At 46.4% G+C, this 15,059-nt stretch overlaps 1 protein-coding gene across 1 annotated transcript in view; it reads left to right on the top strand.

The window, feature by feature from the left end:
- The window catches only part of KCNAB1 (potassium voltage-gated channel subfamily A regulatory beta subunit 1), a 752,409-nt gene that overhangs the window by 621,655 nt on the left and 115,695 nt on the right, over positions 1–15,059 (top strand). The gene's annotated exons all lie outside the window — the stretch shown is intronic.

Below are 15,059 nucleotides of genomic sequence, written 5' to 3'. Positions count from 1 at the left end.
AACTCTCAACATGCCAATTTTCTAATACATATTTGATTCTCTTCTCCACATTTTATTGCCTACTGCTCACATGCATGCTTCTAGTATCTGAAGACCATCCTTGAGTCCTTGTGACCCTGGCTACGCTTCTAACATTCATCTACTTCCTCATCAACACTGAAAGTGACCGTATAAAGTGCATGAAAAGTGAGGTGCATATATTCAATCTGTTACAAATCTCCCTGGTACCTGTACACTCAGCTGCAGTCCGGATGACATCTCTGGCCCTCATACACTAACACTCAGATCATCCTACACAGGAATATCTTCCATCCATGCACCTTTCCCTCATAGTTGTCCAAGATCTGGCTTGCTATTAACACCTTGACCGCGGCGAAAATTTCGCTGCGGTGCGGGTGATTTATGGCGTGGGCGTGGTTCGGACGGCCCCCGGCTGTCCTCCGCACACGCCCACCGCGGCCGTCCGACGCACGCAAGGGGTTAAAACACTTGTAGTATTTGTGGACTACGCACTCCCACTTTGTCATTCGCTCACTCAGTGCAGATAGCAAATATGCCTCAGGTTCATTTTCAATATAACAAATTAACAATAAACTTAAAGGAGAAGTTTAACTAAATGTTTCTACATTTTCCTCGTTGGCTTCAAGGACACAGAGTTAAGTTGGTAATGTGAATAGAGTAAGTGACAGCTTTATTGCTATTCTGCAAATGTGCACTTTAGGTGTGACTTTATGGTTCAAATCTGTTTTATTGCATTTCAAGAAAGCAAACCAGAAAACAATAAGTGAGAGCTTGCTTCAACAACAAATCAAATCAAAATCAAAGAAACCAATAAACCTCCACCCCGATCCATACGCACACCCCAGGAGTAATTACATCCAAGGCCACTATATTAGTGACACACTACTCACCTCCCGCAGGCCCACCCTGAGCTCCCTTCCCATTTTAAGGTGTCTGGTATCGCCAAGCACAAAAGGTGCAGGTATCTGGGGCAGGTCAGTTCCCAAAACTCTGCAGAGAAGAGAATGATGTAAGGATGCCAAAGCTTTCTATAGGAGTCTCCCGGGTGTGTCAGTATGAGAGATAGTCTCTCAATCCCCAGTATGTGCCATAGCCTGTGGAGCCATTAGAGATGTGTCGGGAGCTTTTCGGTGTCCCAATATGATTGGATGTTTTGTAGGGCTGGTCCAAATGCAAGACCAATGGGGCGCCCCTTGAGGGATTTGAGTGGGAAGGTAAGAACATTCAGGAGCCCCAGGATAACATATGCAGGGAAGAGGGACAACTTCATGTCAAATAAGGTTTCTATATCAGACATTATTGTTTTCCAATATCATGTAAGCCTTCACTCAAAACAGATGAAGCAGCGTCCTGGGAGACCCATAACCCATTCAGCAGCCTGCGCTATGTGCAGAGTTGTCCCTATGCAACTGCATGGGGGTAAGGTACCAGTATGTAACTATTTTAGCAGTGATCTCAATGCTGGCAGTGTTGTGTGCCATATGTAACACCCTGTAATAGATCTCGTCCCATTCTTTGTGTGTCAGCGTCTGTCCCAATTCAAGCTCCCAACTCTTCTGCCGGGAGCAGCCGGGTTAGCTTGTTGAAGAATAGCGTATAGTTCCATCATAAGGTGGCTATCAGAGGCCCTAGTCACAAGTCATTTTTCAAAGAGGGTCAGCTGGAGTGCCCCGGTGTAAACTGTTGGTGAGTGATCTAATTGTGGATGTGAAGATAGTGCATTCTCTCCGTCTCTGGCTGGGCATGATCTTTGTGCATTTGCTCAAAGGGGATAGGGCCCTTTTCATCAAAGAGGTGGCCGATGGATCTGCACCCTGCCATTTGCGATTTCAGGAAAGTGGTGTGATCTAGCCCCGGTGTAAAGTGTGTATTACTTACAATCAAGGTCAGAGGGGAAGGAAACAATGCCAGGGTTTTGCACATCACCAAATGATACTACATTTCAAGAGTGGCTTTAGTGACAAGGGAGGAGTGCTCTCTGTACCCTATCCCCCATGCTCTCAGTGTGCGATGCAGACATGAGACCCTCCACAGATGTTCCCCAGCTACCGCCCTGTCCATGAAAAGCCAGTGCTTCTCGTACTCCTCCCTGCTCCAATCCACCAAATTGTGGAGATGTGCCGCCTGGTAGTAATGTACGAGGTTGGGGGATCTCCAGACGCCCCCTCGCGGATGGACCTGTAGCTCTGTCCCTGGCTCATGTGAGACCTTCCCTCTGCCCAGACAAAGTGATTTCTCCCCCTGCAGGAACTATGGGAGGTTCTATCCGGAGGGCCCTTAGTTAGGGGATGGAGGTAATCGACTTTGCATCTGGTATTGGCTGGTCTGCAACGCCTCCCTTGCTGGAGGGACTGGGAGGTTGAGGGCCTGTGATTTCTGGAGATTAATACCAAACCAGGCAGCCTTTCCAAAATCCTTGATCTCTGCCAGAAAGGCCAGTAGTGCCCCGATTGGGTCATCTAGTGCCACTATCACATCATTGGCATAGAGGCTAATGGTGTGTTCCTCTCTGCCAAGCATATCCCAGTGATAGTCGGATTGTCACGTATTTGCTGGGCCAGAGGCTCCATATATAGAGCTAACAGCGACATCTCTACCAGGTTTGCCTGCAAATAGGAAAAGGAGGTGAGGTCTGGACATTAACCTCACTGTCGCTTGTGGTGCTCCATAGTTACTAAGGACTCAGGTGCAAAATCTCACCCCAAAGCCAAAGTGCTTGAGCATCACCTCTCAAAAGGGCAAATTCACCCAGTAAAATACCTTCTCAGCATCTATGCCATGAGCATTACTCCCCTCTGAGAGTGCTTGGCCTTATCCATCAGGTGGGGGAAAAAATCCAGCCTGGTCAGGGTCAATCAGACCAGGTATATATGGACCCAGTCGCGCCTCCAGGAAAATTGGGCGGTATGAGCCACATTACTTTTTGTCTTTCCCAGGCTTTCCCAGGCTTGTGAATAATAATTATGGAGGCATCCAGCATCGAAGGCGGCACAGTAACTCTGAAGGTTATGGAGATAAAGGGCCTTGTTAAGACTAGGGTGAGAGCAGTGCAGAAAGTTTGATAAAAGAGGCCCGGCAAGCCAGCTGGTCCCGGATATTTGAGGGGCTTCTGTTTAGCAACGGCTGAGATTACTTCCTCCGAATGGATCGGGTGGTCCAGAGTGTCCACTTGGTCAAACGTCAAGTGAGGAGTATACTTCCCTTGGAGGTAGATGCCATGACCATCCGAGGACAGGTTCTGTGCCTGTTAGATCACCTCATAATAGTCCTGGTAGGACGGACGTGATGGGGCTGTCCCCTCTGATGTCAGTACCATCTGGTGCTAGGAGGGTATCCACAGCCTGCCATTGTGCTTGAAGTCTGTTGGCTAACAACCGCCCATGACTATCGCCCCCCCCCCCAGTCGAAGGAGTGTCGTAGTCGGAGGAATGCGTATTGAGCCCTATATAGTCCCAGGTCTGCTAACTGCACGCGAGGTGCCTCTAGCTTATGGGTCTCCAGCCTTTTCTGTAATAAGAGCTACTTATGTTCAATTGAACTCCTTGAGAGCTACTAATATTATTAGTGCTGTAATAGTGACCACATCAGACAAGTTTACATTAGTAGCCACAATATGCAAGATTACGACAAGCGATTAGGCTTGGCTGCCAGCAGTAAGGCAAAAAAGACTTTGTCAATACGGAATGCACTACATGGGTAACACCTAGCAACCACAGTACCAATACTGCTGACACCAAGAATATGACATTTGTAAGAAGTCTTCCAAATGTCACATGATTTATCAATCAAATATAAGTTTTAAATATATTTTTGAAATTCTGTCATTTTTCTCCAATTTTATGGCACGACACGGAGGCCATATTATGCAAATCTCCTTTATTACCACAGCTCAGTAGCAACAATAGAAGAATGTAGAACATCAATAACATTCTGAGAAGGAATAAAGTCACTTAGAAACCATGTCTCAGCCTTCTTTGTTGCTGCTGCTCAGAAAGATAAGTAGCTCTTCCTTATTCTCTCGCTTACTTGGCGATTTTGTAACTAGAGGCTTGCTCCTCCTGTTGTACTATTAATAGCGATATTTATTATAATAGCCTTGTACAGTTTACGACATGTTTGCACTGTTTTCTTACTGATTTTGGGCTTTATCTCTTAATTTAACGTTAGTTGATGTGGGTATGTACCCCTACTGCGCTTTACCCTCGTGGTACCCTGTACCTTTGTCACCTTTCGCTATGACCCCCTCCGGTTCTATTTCGGACCGGTTTCATGCCCCCTGCCGCTTTACAATTCTTGTTGTCGCTTGAATACACTCGCGCGCCACTCGCAACGAGTAAATCCGGAGTGCAGAGGCTCACCTTCGAGCTCACCCTTGTGTTTCCTCCAGCGCCCTTCCCGGGTGCACACCTACCTCGCCTCCGCCTCCGCTCACAGACCGCTCCGCATTTTCGGTGAACTTTGCCGGCCCCCTCGCCAACGTTACTCGAGAGGGGCCGGATTAGAGGAATTCACCCTGCAACGGCGGACGCACGCGTAAAACGTGCGTGGCGGCCATTTTGGGACCTTGGGCAAGTCCTATTCGTTTACATTAAGCGGCCATTTTATGGCGTTGGTCTGCCCTTCTGTCGGCGAAATGACAGTTACCGGCACACATAATGTGCCCCCCTCACAACGAACAGCGCTTTCCCATCACGAGAGATCCTTTCACGCTCTGCCCTAATATTTAACCCTTACTCCACCACAACAGTTTTAACTACCCCCTTCCTTGGGTAAACATGTCAGAACCTATCCCAAACATCGAGGGTCATTTAGAAAAATTTGTCAATAAGGCCTTTGAAAAGGTCCTTGACTCAATCGACATTAATATCAATAAAAGGCTTGAGGCCTTACATTCCCCCCTCCCATCTACCAGTGGGACTCAATCCGGAGCAAAAGGTAAGGCTCCCAAAAAGAGGGCATTAGGAGGTACAGATCACGAAGACCCTAAGAAGCATAAGGCAACCTCCGCCCCCTCACGCCCTCGGGGTGGTGACAAGAATGGTGCCCCGGGCACCCCATATGGGCGAAATGAAGGCCCAGAGCCCCCTACTAATATGGATATCGAGGATATCTCAGAACCTGAAATAGACCTGTCCTGTTCATCTGAATTCGACACCGATGAAGATGACTACCAAAAAAGAAGAACGGGGAGCTCAGAGGGGACACTTAAGGTCCCGGAGAAAAACATAGCCCTACTAGACCCCTTTGGAGACCCTATGTTCGACCCACTCCTAATTAAACACCCCTTGTCACCCGAGTGGACCCCCTCCCAACACGTCGCCGACTACTTAACCTTTTGGCTTCGGAGGGAGATTCCACAAGAAGTCAGGGCAAGACTTCGATCTGAATGCCCTAGACCCTCCCTACCCAATAAAGTAACCACTACCCCCGAACTTGATCCCAAAGTGGTGGCCTTTATCTCTAAAACATCCAGAGACCCTAGAAAAGGACTAGATAAGGGCCTTAGATCTTGCCAGGATCGCCTACTAGATTCTATTGGTCCTATAACAAAGATTTTTGAGATGGCAGAAACAGCCTATCTCGAGGACCGACAGGTCGACCCTAAGGAACTGAGGGAATGGGTTCAAAGGGCTATATGTTTAATTGGAAATGCCAATACCGCCTTATCCATTGAGAGAAAAAAGGGAGTCCTGTTTAAAACCGACCCCAAATTAATCGAACTAGCTAAGAACGATGGAGGTCAAGCTACTCAAGGCTTCCTCTTTGGGGAGGAATTCATCAAAGATATGGCTAGATATGTAGGAGCCTTTAACTCCATCCAAAAATCCCAAAAAGACATCAAAAGAGTATTCCAAGATCGGGTTTTTACCCGGGCCGGGAGAATGCGGGGTCGTTTTCCCGGCCGAGGAAACTCAAACTCAAGACCCTTCATGTCTCGTGGTGGTGGCAGATTCAACTTCAACAATTCCAACAACTTTGGACAATTTTATCCCCAAAGGCAAAGACCTCGTGGTAGAAACTTCAGAGGCGAGAGGAGACAACGCTCCTTTTCCACAGGTAAGAACCTTACCAGACCCTTCAGATACCCCTCCAAAGGTGGGAGGGAGACTACTCCAGTTCGCTGGAAACTGGGAATTGGTAACAAAAGACCCGTGGGTACTCAACACAGTAAAGGGCTACAAAATAGACTTCATAGCCACTCCCCGTCAAAAAAGAACCCCCAGAGAAATAACGTTCTCGGCCAAGGACCAAATGTTAGTCTCTCAAGAAGTCCAAGAACTCCTAAAAAAAGGCGCAATAGTCGAATCCTTTTCCCCGGGGTTCCTCAGCAACATATTTCTGGTGGAAAAGAAAAACAAAGAGCAGAGACCAGTGATAAACCTCAAGGAACTAAATCAATGGGTAGTTTATCAACACTTCAAAATGGAGGGAATTCACCTCCTAAGGGACGTGTTAAGGAAAGGAGACTGGTTGACAAGACTCGACCTGAAAGACGCCTACCTGACGATACCTATCTGGGAACCTCATCAAAGGTTTCTACAATTCACATGGCAAGGCCACCTATACCAATTTTGCAGCCTGCCCTTCGGCCTCTCGTCCTCCCCTTGGTGCTTCACCAAAGTACTTCGACCCATCGCATCCTGGTTGAGACAAAGGGGAATCAGGATGATCATTTACCTCGACGATATCCTTATAATGGCACAGTCAAGAGAGACTGTTTCCTCTCATACAGACCTCACGATACGTCTTCTACAACACCTAGGGTTTATCATAAACCTAAAAAAGTCTTGTACGACCCCCTCTCAACAGACCCAATTCCTAGGGTTCCTGGTAGATACTATAAAGACAGAACTCCGTCTCCCCAGCGACAAAGTGAGAAAAGTCAGGAAAGAACTGAGGAGAACACTTCTTATGAAAGTCTTTCCCCTGAGATACCTAGCCAAAATCCTGGGCCTTCTTTCCTCCACAATTCAAGCTATATTCCCGGGCCCCCTCCATTACCGGGCTCTACAGAGACTGAAATCGAGACATCTGAGAGCCAACGGCTCGTACTCCCAACTAATCTCACTAGATCAAGAATCCAAAACCGAGCTACTCTGGTGGCTCAGAAATCTAGAAGCTTGGAATGGCAGAGCCATCTTTGGAGATCTCCCAGATCTAATAATAGAATCCGATGCGAGTTTAGAAGGCTGGGGTGCAAGATGCGGGAACTTATCCACTGGGGGTCGCTGGACCCAACAAGAAAAATAATTGCATATCAATTGCTTAGAGTTACTAGCAGGCTCGTTTGCGGTTCGCTGTTTTACTCAGGACTCAATGAAATGCTGCGTAACTTTACGAATGGACAACGTGTCTGCAGTTCGCTATGTCAGCAAGCTGGGCGGCCCTCATTCCAAAGACCTGACAGACCTGGCGAAAGGCCTATGGAACTACTGTTTGAACAAAGGTATTTCAGTTGTAGCGGAACACATTCCCGGACTGAAAAACGAAGTTGCCGATTGGTGTTCCAGAAATTTCAAGGACTCCAGCAACTGGAAATTGAACAGAGATGTATTTCTGTCCATTCAAACGAAATGGGGTCCATTCAAAACAGATCTGTTTGCAGACCGTATAAACACCCAGCTGAAACAATTCTTCAGTTGGAGGCCGGACCCTCAAGCCATGAAAGTAGATGCCTTCCTACAGGATTGGACAAACCTAGCACCTTATGCCTTTCCCCCTTTCTCAATGCTCCCTCGTCTCCTTCTCCACGCTCGACGTTACAGTCAGAGCATGGTAGTGATAGCCCCTCTCTGGAGGTCCCAAGCATGGTTTCCCATCATCCTAGAAATGAGCATAGATTTCCCAATTTTAATCCCTTCCTTCTCGGAAATCCTTCTAGATCCAGAAGGTCATACACATCCCCTGATAGAGCAGGGCCTTCTAATTCTGACGGCATGGAAGATTTCAGGAGACAATGGAATGTCCCTGGACTTTCGTCAAATGCTTTCAGACTCATTTCAGAGTCTTGGGCACCCGGAACAAGGAAAGCTTATAGACTGGCATGGAACAAATGGGTTCGCTGGTGCCTTCAACGGCGTTACGATCCCGTTTCAACTGATCTAGTCAATGTTATCAACTACCTTTCGGACCTCTTTACTTCAGGTCTCTCTTACAGAACTGTTAACGTTTATAGATCCGCAATTTCAGCCGGTCATTCTTTAATTAACGAAACATCAGTTGGACAAAATCTTCTTACTAAAAAGATAATGAGAAGCATGAGGGTTTTAAACCCTCCTGGCCCTAAATATACCACCCTGTGGGACGTCACTCTTGTTCTTAGGACTTTAGCGTCTTGGGGAGATAACTCTTCTCTATCGCTCAAACGCATCTCTTTTAAAATTACTGTCTTATTGTGTCTGGTGTCCTTTCGTAGAACTTCTGACGTTAAGGCCTTAGACATTTCTAGTAGGGCCTTTCAACCCGAAGGAGTTTGTTTCTTCCTCAAGAAAAGAACGAAGACCTTATCATCTTCAATCTTCTATCCCTTTTTCCCTGAAAATGATAGACTTTGTGTGGTTAAATGTTTAAAGGAGTATGAAAAAAGAACTAAAAATCTTAGAATGAATGAATCACAACTAATAATTTCTTATAGATCTCCTCATAAAGGAGTCTCTTCTCCCACTTTAGCCAGGTGGGTTAAAAATGTCATGTATGAAAGTGGTGTTGACATTTCTGTTTTTGGTGCTCACTCTTTAAGAGGTGCTTCAGCCTCTAAAGCCTTCTGCTTAGGAGGAGGATTACAAGACATCCTTAGGGCTGCAGATTGGTCTAATGATACTATGTTTAGAGCATGTTATTTCAAACCAATTTCTAATGTGATTGATAATGTTCTTAATGCACTTTAAACTTGCATAATATGGCCTCCGTGTCGTGCCATAAAATTTAGATTTTTCACAGCCTGCTGGGCAGAAAATCTGGATTTTATTAAGGACACGGAGGCTAATATTATCCCACCTCTTTCTTCATACCCTCCCTTTTGTATTACATTACGATGTATACCTTTTTCTTTCAGAATAACCTGATATTGGATTCTTATCTATGGAGTTTTTTGGATCTTCGAGTTTTGGATCCTCAAGTTTACCTCATGCTGATCTTTCTTCGCAGTTCTTGAACAAAGAAGGCTGAGACATGGTTTCTAAGTGACTTTATTCCTTCTCAGAATGTTATTGATGTTCTACATTCTTCTATTGTTGCTACTGAGCTGTGGTAATAAAGGAGATTTGCATAATATTAGCCTCCGTGTCCTTAATAAAATCCAGATTTTCTGCCCAGCAGGCTGTGAAAAATCTAAATTATCCCTTATGAGTTCTGAACCTAACCACATTTTTGTCTCAAATATACATGCTCAATGTTGGTATACATTTATTAACTCAACCAAGCAAAAGGTTCCAAATTTAGTAGGCTGGGCTGCACATAGGAGAGCTACTTACAGGTTGCTAGAGAGCTACCAGTAGCTTATAAGCTACTCATTGTAGAATCCTTCTCTAACTGCTGCCAGACCATGGGGACTCCCTTGTGTTTATGGATATGTTCCAGTTCTTGGACTTCCTTTTGTCAGCTTTCCCTCTTGTTGCGGGGGAATTTGTCATCCACCGTCTATATAGCAATCAATTCCCCTAGGATAACGGCCTTGAGGGTCTCGCAAAGAGTGGTTATCAGTGTCTCAGCAGTGTCCTTAGTGGTGAAGAAGTCGGCTATCAACCGGGTAAACCGCCACATTGTGTCAGGCCAGTGAAGTAGGCTCTCTCATAGTCTCCACAGTCGGGCGGATGTGCTGCACCAGGGGCATATCAAGTGTAAGAGACATCTCTGCTTGGTCTGATAAGGATCTTGTCTACATCTCTATTGTTATAACCAAAGCCTGAATCTCTCTCGGCCCCAAGAAATAGTCAAGCCGAGCATGCATCTTATGGGCATGTGAACAGAAAGTGTAATCACACGCTTGGAGATGTCGATCCTGTCAGATGCCCTGTAAGCCCATCTCCCACATCCAGTGTGCTTTCTCCCGGGAAAGGGTCTCAGTGTGGACATAGAGCTGCACTGATCTGTCCATGTCATTGCTAAAGACTAGATTATGGTCTCCCCCCAGCAATGCCATCAATCCTGGGGGACAATCACCTCCGCCACAGCTTGTAGGAGAAATCATTACTGACCATCATTAGGGGCGTACAAGGAAGCCACTGTAAAGGTGCAGTCTCCAAAGCTCACACTATATGCTAACAGTCGCTCTTTGATGTCAGCTAGTTTTGAGCCCACCCAGCCCCAGAAGGAGTGGAAGACCAACATGGCCACCACAGCTGTTTTGGTGGAGGTGGAGTAAAAGAACTGTTGTGGAAAGATGCGGGACCTGAGCCTATGCCAGTCTCTGGGCACGACTGGTTATCCTATGGGAGACAAAGGTCAGACCCAGTCCATTCCAGATGAGACAGAATCGCTTTCGCTTGGTTGGGCTGTTAGGCCCCTTTACATTGAGGGTGATAACCTTTAGCCCATTGCATGAGGAGTGGAAGGTAAGAAAATGCGGTGTCAGCTGACCAGGTCTGTAATTGACCCTCCCCAGTAGACCTGAAGTGCACCCAGACAGGTTATATGTCTGTGGAAACCTAGAGTGTAGTGTACCCATGTGGAATGTAAGTACTCCCCCAATAAAGACACAAACTGTAACTTATGCATGAACTCAGACACTTGAGAATCTAAGGCACTAGACTCATCCAGAAACATCCCATAGGAATTTTGGGTGTAGGGGCCCTTTAGAGTATCTCGAATACCTCCCAGAAAGCACCCAGTCCTCCACACCTCTGCCCCAGTAGCCCCCAGCCCCCCACTTGTGGTGCATGAGTTCTGTAGGCCTCGGTGGTGCTCGGGTCATCTCCAGCTGATCAGGCTCACCAGCTAGGGTGTCCAACACTGCCTGCTGCGCCTTTGCTGTCGTTGCTTGGTGCGGGCGTAGTTCCTTAGGGGAGGCCGAGCCCCCGTGCCATCGGAGATGCTACTAGGCTTTGTGACCAGGGGGCTGACCTGCAGTTTCTTCTCATAGGTTCCTCGATGTTCAGCAATTGGCAGGCCTCAGACAGGGATCGAACCTGGTGTAATTTCCCTTCCCATCGAAAGACTAAATGGAATGGGTGGCCCCATGAATAGGCGATGCCTTTGTCAAGTAGAAAGGTTGTCGCCTGGTGGAAGCCTCTGCATTTCTGTAGGATAAGGGCCGATGGATCCTAGTAAAGTGCCAGCTTATTCCCACGGAATTCCAAAGGATGAATGTTTCTGGCTTTGAGAAGTATTGTTTCTTTGAGTTGATAATCGTGGACAAATACCAGAATGTCGGCCAGGTCTTCTTGTTGGGCCCAACCTGGGAACCCTGTCAAGCTGTATCTCCTTGTCGGGAGATGCTTCCAGGATCTGGAGAAACAAGGCCTTTACGAATGCCATAATATCTGTGCCCTCCACTTTGGTTGTCGCCACCTGGATGCAAATGTTATACCATCTCGAACGATTCTCCAAATGCTTCGGGTGAGCCTGCAAGTCGATCTGTTGATCCCTGAGCACGGATCACCTCTGCTGGAACTGCTCAATTTCTTCATCATGGCTGGATTCATGATCCTCAAGGGTTGAGACCAATGTTCCCTCTATATTTTTTCCTCTGTGTGTGACAGTGTAAGGTCTTAGTGTGCTGCAGCCAAGGCTATGTGAGCCAAGAACCTGACCGCGTGTATGGGTGCAGAGACATATACCAGAGCAAATATCAGTCTAAACTTTTGCTTGTCCTCATTAGAATGGAAGGCTTTGTTCACCGCGTTGGTGGTTTACACCTGGTTCTCAGATTACACCATGTCTCAGCGGCAAGCATTTAACACACAGTTATCCTGCCAGCAATTGCTGACATATAACGTTTCAAATAATACTGAAAATACATGGCGCTGGCATCTTTTGAACCCAATGGGCAATGCAAAACCTCACGTGCCAAGCGGGTCACCCTAACAACTGGTGCAAAAATGACCCGGTAATACCACCACCTCCTGGTACCGTTGTTTCTCTGCGTGGGGTTTGCTTTCGGTGACACATTTTCCTGATGTAATAGGGACTAACACAGAGAATGTTCTTTGCAAATGTAGGTGCCTCAATACAGGAGGCCCATGGCACGTCAGGAGTAATGCTGAAAGGTGTGTCCTGGCGGACAGGCGCAGAAGCACTGTGGGCCATCTGGAGATGACAAAGACATACCACTCCACTCACCCACATCTGGAAGATGACACCTCCACTGGAGTCACCTGCATCCTCCAAACAAGTTAATGTGCACCTCTTAGACCTCACTGGGGCGGCCCTCTATCCTAAAGGATGTATGACGTTACCACGCATGCTTTTACCACGCATGCTGTTACAACGCAATTTTTGCAACGCAAACCTTTACAACGCATAGCGCTTTGGGGTGCTGGATAGTGAATAGTTTAATTTACTATTCCAACTCCAGTCCCCGTGGACACTAGGGAAGGTGTTGGATAGTAAATTAAATCTATTCCCTATCCTAGAGCGCCCCCCAGCGCAATGCGTTGTAATGGTTTTCGTTGTAAAAGCACTGCGTTGTAAAAGTTTTGTTGTAAAGGATGTTTCCCATCCTAAAGGATGCTCTTCTCCAGTTCCTTCTATTGACTCCCTTCCCTCAGAGCAGCTTGACCTCTCCGTCCTCTGAGCCTCGAAGGTTGAAGCGTGCATGAGGGGTCAGGTAACGGGGGCACTCACACAGGAGTCATCCTGTCCTCCATGCAATAAAAGATATGAGGATTCACCGCCTGTCTCGCAGTACAGCTGCACTACCTCCTACAGCGATTAGGGCTTGGAAGCACGCATCAAGCCATACAGTTTTCACAGGGACCCAAAAGAAGAGGGGCACCATATAACAGTTACCCCCAAAGAATATAGCATTGGGTTATTCTGGTAAAACTCCCTTCTTAGTGATTATTTTACTACAAGATCTCTGAAGCATCTCTTGGTGCATGCAGCTCTATACATAATGCTAATAAAAAATATACATGAAGAGATGCAAATAATAGAGATAAAACTGCAAATACAGAGAGTAAATAACTGCAAAAATAATCTACCTAACTATGTACATCTGCAATGAAAACAGTACGAAATGTAATGCACGATTACTCACTCGCTTTCGCGAGTTCAATCTGTTGTGACCCCTGGGATACTCCATGGACAGACCGAAGGTCAAATAAAAATAAAACATAGCAAGAAAACTCAGAGGGGTCTTGCACTGCCAGTCTGCTGCACCTTGCCTCGCTCTGCGGAGGACCCCTTCACTTCAAAGTAACATATCTTCCTCTGCAGAGTATCTCCCAAAGCTGCATGTCTCCTGGTCTCCCTCTGCGAAGTACCCCTCACGGATGTATGACATTACAACGCATGCTTTTACAACGCATGCCATTACGACGCAACTTTTAAAACACAAGTCGTTACAACGACTTGCATTGGGGGGCGCTGGATAGTGAATAGTTAAATTTACTATTCCAACTCCAGTCCCTGTGGATAGTAGAGAAGGTGTTGGATAGTAATTAAACTATTCCCTATCCTAGAGCGCCCTCCAGCGCAATTCGTTGTAATGACTTGTGTTGTAATAGTTGCGTCGTAATGGTAGTGCGTTGTAAAAGTTGCGTTGTAAAGGATGTTCCCCCCCTCACTTCAAAGCTACAAGTCTCGACTTGTGTAAGTTAGTTCTGGAGTTTAGGGCCCAAGTAAAAGAATCCTTCCTCTTTTTTGTTCAGGGGGATTCCTGCAGCCAAAGGAAGACTTAGAGAACATGCCTTCAAACACCGCTAATAGCAGCACTATATAGCCCCTCATATCGCGCTTCTCCTGGGATCCCTGTGACCCAGTACTTAATCTGTAAAAACAAATTATATATATGTGCCTAGGCTCTCATCAGGAAGGCCACTGCAGCTTGCATCGCACATTGCCCCAGCTAAAACATAGAAATATGGCTACTTCCGGGAATCGTAGACATACGGAGAAGCTCAGTCTTCGTACAAGCAATGGAGCCAAGGAGCTCCTCCGAGCAGAAGCCTTCGCTCACATAGGCCTGTCTGTGGCAGGTTATCAATCTGCTCTGCAGCCGCGCTCTATTAACAAGGAATGCAGCAAGTCTAGAAGTACTATACATTAGTGATTCTGAAAGCACAAGTGTGCTTCTAGAGTTGCTGCATCCTTTGTTAATAGAGTGGGTCTTCAGGGCAGATTGCATGCCTTTTTGAAAGTATCCATGTTAACTGAAGCGCCACATGGGCGCTGCAATTAATATAAATACTTTCAAAAAGGCACACAATCTGCTCTGCAGTGGCACTGTATTATTAAAATACACGCAGCAAGTCTTGAAGCATGATGTGTGCTTTCAGAATCACTAATATACATTAGTGATTCTGAAAGCACATGTGTTCTTCTATAGTTGCTGCATCCCTTGTTAACAGAGTGCGGAAGCGGGGCAGATTGCGTGCCTTTTTGAAAGTATCCATGCTAATTGAAGCGCCAAATGGGCTCTGTAATTAATATGAATACTTTAAAAAAGGCACACAATCTTCCCTGCAGCCACGCTGTAGCATGCAGAAAATCTTGAAGCACAACGTGTGCTTTCAGAATTACTAATATATATTTGTGATCCTGAAAGCACATGTGTGCTTTTAGAGTTGCTGCATCCCTTGTTAACAGAGCGCGGCTGCAGGGCAGATTGCGTGCCTTTTTGAAAGTATTCATGTTAATTGCAGCGCCACACGGGTGCTGCAATTAATATAAATACTTTCAAAAAGGCACACAATCTGCCCTGCAGCGGCACTGTATTGTTAAAAGGCATGCAGCAAGTCTAGAAGCATGACGTGTGATTTCAGAATCACTAATGTACATTAGTGATTCTGAAAGCACACGTGTGCTTCTATAGTTGCTGCATCCCTTGTTAACAGAGTGCGGAAGCCGGGCCGATTGCGTGCCTTTTTGAAAGTATC

Source organism: Lissotriton helveticus, chromosome 11 (genome assembly GCF_964261635.1).
Source record: "Lissotriton helveticus chromosome 11, aLisHel1.1, whole genome shotgun sequence".
NCBI lineage: Eukaryota > Metazoa > Chordata > Amphibia > Caudata > Salamandridae > Lissotriton > Lissotriton helveticus.
This window is presented reverse-complemented; position numbering and strand designations above follow the sequence as displayed.